Source organism: Petaurus breviceps, unplaced genomic scaffold (assembly GCF_028583685.1).
Source record: "Petaurus breviceps papuanus isolate PSGF00001 unplaced genomic scaffold, PetGlider_PUasm1.0 173, whole genome shotgun sequence".
Lineage (NCBI taxonomy): Eukaryota > Metazoa > Chordata > Mammalia > Diprotodontia > Petauridae > Petaurus > Petaurus breviceps.
The window spans coordinates 28,044,533-28,050,532 of record NW_027185759.1 but is presented as its reverse complement, the minus strand read 5'-3'; positions in this window follow the sequence as shown (position 1 = coordinate 28,050,532).

Here is a 6,000-nt window from a genome sequence, read left to right as displayed (position 1 = left end):
GTAGGAAGTACGCCCCAGAGCTCTTGTGAGTCCTATGGAGGCTATGATGCTGTAGGTTTCCCTGGCTGGGGTGGGGGCTCTTAGTTAGGAAGTAATATCTGCCCTCAGCTCCATTGAGTATTCTCTTGGCTTTAATGAATCAACCTGTTCATTCTTTGAACCTTGTGAGCCATGTGCTTGCAAAGGGAGTTGGTGACAAAACAGGAGGTCTCATCAGATACCAAAGTCCCCAGATTATCTGGATGGTAACAAAGAATTAGAGAAGTGAAAGTGGCCCAAACTGTAGTCAGGCCCTTTGACACGAGGATCACACAGTGATATCACACGTCTCAGTGAAATCTTCATCTTTGCATTAAGATTCCTGTCTTTACTCTTTGCACTTTAAGTGTACAGAGCAATGATGTCATGAGTTTACTTATTGTTCCTAAATGCCTAAGGACTGACTGCTACAGGATTTCTGAGCCTAAATCATTGATTGTGATTTGGAACTTTGTTTTATATGTTTTTAGTTAATCAATCAATAAACATTTCTGAGGTACTTCTATAGTAATAGCTACCTTTACACTGCACACTTAGATTTGCCATGTGCTTTACATATATTAGCTGCTTTTATCTTCACCATAAGCCTGGGAGGTAGTTGCTATTATTATCCCAATTTTACAGTTGAGGATATTGAGGCTGACAGAAGTCAAGTCACTTTTTGAGGACCACATAGATAGTAAGCTCAAAGTCCACATTTGAACTCAGATCTTCCTGACTCAGGGGAGAGCACTCTATCCATCTTTCTGGATATGCAAATGATCTGTAATTGCCTTAAAGTAAGGGAACTCCTGGTGTGGCAAATAAGGGTACTGATACAGATCTCACCCCATCTATGATTTAGTGGGTAATTCCTGGAGAGTGGTCCACAATTGTGCAGCTAATATGTATCAGAGATGTCAGTGCTTTCTTTTCTTTTCTCTCTCTGGTCTTGCCTTCAATAAATAATATTTAAATTCAACATGAGTTTAATTAGCAGTAACATAACATAGTTATCTATTTAGATGAATTGGCAATGAATTGAGACCCCAGACTTAAAGATATACCCTGAAATCAGATTGTAGAAATCCATGCAACTTCCAAAGAGTTGGGGTAACTTTCAGGCTCAAATAGGATAATACATGTAAAGTACTTTGTAAGCTCCTTAAAGGGCTAGATAAATATTAGTTATTTTATTATTATTATTAATATTTAGAAGTCAAGGCACTGCTTCGAATGTATCTAGCTTGTATCTAGTTTATATTAGTTGCTACTTAAATGCTGAATTTGCAGAAAATATATTGTTTTAGGCCAAGGATATCTCATAAATCAATATGGATTTTTTTAATGTTTAATACCGTTGTCTCTAAGTCAAATAAAACCCAAGTACTATAGTAATAACAGCTCTACTCATATGCATTTATGGAGCATTCTGCAGTTTACAAAGCTCCTTACATATATCACCTCACTTGACTTTTTACTGTTGTTCCTATATCTAATAAATTGGTGTAAAGCAGCACTTGTGAGGAAACTCAGTGCACTAATGCAGATCAGAGACTGTTTGATAGTTTGTAGACAAAGAGTTGCTCAGGGCACTGACTGATGAAACAGCTCGCCCACTTCTATAAGCCAATATGTCAGATGCAGGATTTGAACCTAGATGTTCATGACCAAGAAGCCCACTGTGAGCTGTACTGTCTTCCTAATTTACTTAGCAAGACAATTAAAAAAACCCCAAACAACTCGATATTTATATTGGCCTAAACACTTGCAAAATACATAGATTGTCTCATTTGATTATTACAATAATGCACTGTGGTGGTTGCTGTTATTGTCCCCATTTTACAGGCGAGGAGACTGAGGCTGAGTGAGATACTATGACTTGCCCAGTACCACATAGTTATAGAGGATTTAAACTGAAGCCTCTCAGACTTTAAGTCTGGTATCTTTTCTAAATACCACGAGGACTGGGAGAATAAAGTATCCCCCTTGTTGTTTTTTGGAGAATCCACTGTGATTAAGACAGAAACCTTAGCCTGGCTTCTGGGAGGATGGGACCCAAGGCTTAAAACTGCTCCGAATCATGTTCATAAGTCAGGACTCTGGGCATGTCAGGAGGCAGAATATGTATTCTGGGACGTCAGATCAGCCTGGACTAGGTGACAGGTTCTGGATTCCTTCCACTTGGGGCAGGTTCATCTGCCTGAGGTTGAGCACTGGCCTCAGCCTCTGGCTTGTACATATTAAAACAGCCCAGTGAGCAAAGAGCCAGTTCCCTGGGTGCTCCCAGGAAGCTAATGGAGGGCACCAGGCAATGTTCAGGCAGGCAGTGGCCACGCGGAATTGGAACAGAGCTGCAGAGACCCCTGCTGGCCGGGTCCAGCACCAGAGGCTCTTCTAATCTGCAGAACGGTTTCTTCAATCTTACCCTTAGTATCATCAAAGGCTGACTGAGGGGGCACTGGAAAATGCCGGACCTTTAGTCTTGAGTATATCACAATGGTTGGCACTCTGAGCTTTAGGAAGAAAGAATTCCAGGGGGCAGTGTCTTCCAGCTGGAGAGTGCTGCCAGGAGAAACTGTTGGAGTTGATGACTGCTTAAATGTTAAAGCTTCATTCCTGTATAGTTAAACACAGGCACCCATTTTTTATTGATGAATGAATAAATACAAAGGGATTTTTGTTGGTGAATGAATGAATGCAGAGTGATTGATTATTTTTTTCTTTTACAAAGGGATGTTTACTTCACAGCAACAACAAATGCTCTCCCCATCTTTCCAGGGTATGTTCTTCCCTGGATGTTTGGGGGAGTGTTTTCAAAACTTAGCTCAGTCCTTAGGTAGCATTGCTTCACTCAAGTTCATGTGTAGATTTAGCATGCTGACTGCCAGGTGAGTCCTTGCTTCCATTTTTGCTGGCACGATTCCAGAAGGTCCTTCCTTGCACCTTGGAACTTCCACTCTGTGCTGGCTGTGAAACCCACACTGGATTAGGGCTCCCAGACTCACTCTGCTTGCTGCATATAACAAAATAGAAGGAATGAAAATTCTCAGGACATAGGCTCATTTCTTTGGGTTAGGTAGCTTCAGAAAGGGGAACCATGCTCTCTTACTGCATGATCCTTCAGGGACTGTGAATGACAAAAGAGTCACCCAGACTTAATGGAACAAAGAGGCAGTTGAAGCTTATTTAGGCCTTTCTGAAGATATTGATAATTCCAGCTGAATAGCCAATTGAAAAAGGCTCCTTCCAGACACGGGCTTAGCCAACCAGAACTCGAAACAATGCTCATGGGTGCTCCATAATCTCTCCAAGCCACTTCCTTTATATAATGTCACGAGTCTCCTTGGAAGGAAGCTCCCCAGTGTCCTCAACATAGAGAGGTTGCATTAGCCAAGCAAACTAATGGTGTCTGCATATGGGTTCCAATTAGAACTCCTTTATACTCTCCCTACTGTTTAAAAAAATTTTGCTATCATTAGCATATAGATTAGGGTACATTTTGATTATATTGTTTGTTCCCTGATTCATAAGAGTCCTTTGGAGTCCCTGGAGAGACAGAAGCATTGTCCTACCACCTTGTTTCCCAATGACATACAAAAAAGCGTCTCAAGAGAGTCAAAGTGGAATGATCTTTTAAATAGTTTTATCTCATTTCTCACATGTACAAGTAAAAATCACAATTATCCACAAATGCAAATTCAATAAATAAGTAACATTTCACAAAGTTTACCAAAGATTACTGTTTGCTTATCACTCTTGTTTCTTTGAATGGCCTTCCTCAATCCCAAAGTAAACAAAAAGAAGAAACAGCCTCCAATCTGAGAATGAAACTGGGTTCATATTGAGTTTCCCAGACCATGTTGAGCTTTTCCCATGGGAATTTTGGACCTGCATTCACCTGGTACTTACCCCTTCACTCTCTGATGAGAAAACCAAAGTGCCCACCAATTCACTTGTGGTTCTGGGTGAAGGGTGGACTGTGCCATTCTCTCTCCGTTTCACAGCCCAGCCTCCACTTCTTCTCTGGATCCACACTCACTTGAGTAACTCATAAGAAAAAGAAAATGAAATTTCCTGTCTCAGAAAAGTTATGTCTTTATCCCAAGCCCAGTGCACTTGGGACTCTGTGCTCTGTGCTCATAGATTAGGACTTGAGATAGACTTGAAGTCACCCCTCTACTTTCTGGTGAGAATTTACCCTTACGGATCAAAATTTCACCATGATTTCTTCAGGACACAAAACCATCTGACTGAGATCTGCACAAAATTCCTAAGTGTGCCTTTCTATACAAGACACATCAAATTTTCTTAGAGCTCTTTGTACCATGGGCCATCTGGATTCTTATCCCAAAGGGTCTCCCCAAGTTCCCCAGTGGATCCCTGCCACTGTAAGAATAATTCAAATAGAATCATAAACTCACCAAATTGCACAAGTAGACTCAGAAAAAATAGCAAAACAATGTCAAATAGCTCCCAAAGCCTGGTGAGGCTCCTTAGAAAAGGAATTAACCATTATAGTTTGCTTACTTGGGATTTCTAGGCTCACAAGCAAACTTCATCCTATGACAGGAAAAAAGGATCTCGAAATAAAGTGTGTAATCTAGATCTGTTTAAAACCAAGAAAATGACTAATGTTTCCCAACTAGGCACTTGTATTCTAGTGATACAACTCCATATTTTCTCATATTAAGCTTAATATCAATGCTTATAAAGGATCCCGCCATACAGCAAGCTATAATAATTAAACATTCAATAAATGCAAAATTATTCAAATCATCTGAAATGGAACTGATGAGTGAGAGAATCACATATCAGAAAACTGCACAATTTATGGCCTGTTTTAAAAGTTTTGCCAATTTCTCTTAGCTTCCAGGGATTAAGGTATCCAAAATGAGAATCCCAGGTAAAGAATCTGTCCAGGACTCTCTGCATTGCTTCCCCTTCTTTATGAGATAGTGTTTAACACAGTGTACTGCTTGATCAGCCCCTCCAATGATAATGCCATTTGTTGCTTTAAAAGAATGGGTGCTGGGGCGGCCAGGTAGCACAGCTAGTAAGAACACAGGCTCCAGTGTCAGGATGACCTGGAGATCGGCTCAGATACTTAGCACCCACCCAGAAACACCTGGCCGTGTAGCCTTGAGCAAGTTACTTAACCACGAAAAAAAAAAAAGAATGGCCAACTAGAGTAGAAGATATTTTCAAGACAATTGTTAACCTTAAAAAACTGACTTTAATAATGAATATTTGAAAGCAAATGACTGCATTTTGTTCTGATGGTGCTAATACAATGCTGGGAGGAAAGCCTGGAATTGCTCTGAAGTCAATAGAAAATTTTCCTAAATTCCTCACTAGCCATTTTTTAAATAATTGATTCCAATTATCCCTTGATGATTCAATACCTGAAATAAAACTTATTAATCACTTAAAATATTTCTGAATAAAATTTATCTTATTTAGCCCCAATCTAGTAAAATCAATCTAAGTTAGAAATTATAGCTAAAAACCTTGAAATTAAAATTATTAAAATTATTCAATTACTGGAACTGAGATGGGTCTCATGTAGTTCATGAGCTGCTATTGCTGTATGGCATTAATATCCTGTATTATATTCTTCTTCTTTTGGTTTGAGAAAGAGATTAGCTAGCATTTATTTTTTTGTGAGGCCTTGCTTTTTGATTGACATTTTGGAAGAATTTTCATTAATTTCAGCTGCATTGTAGTCAAGATCAAATAACATTTGGAAAGTACAAAAATTAATCAAATACACCATAAGAGCTTTGGAAATTTAAAGATTGGTATTGAAAACATGAATCTCAAGTCAAAGATTTGATTAAGTCAGATATATTTAAAGATATTCCTTTTAATAAAAATAATGTTCTTCCTAGGAATATGTTACTAGAAAATATAATTCAACCCAAGAATTTATATTTTATTCAACAGAAAAAATGATGAAAGTATTTTTAATTATTTTGATTT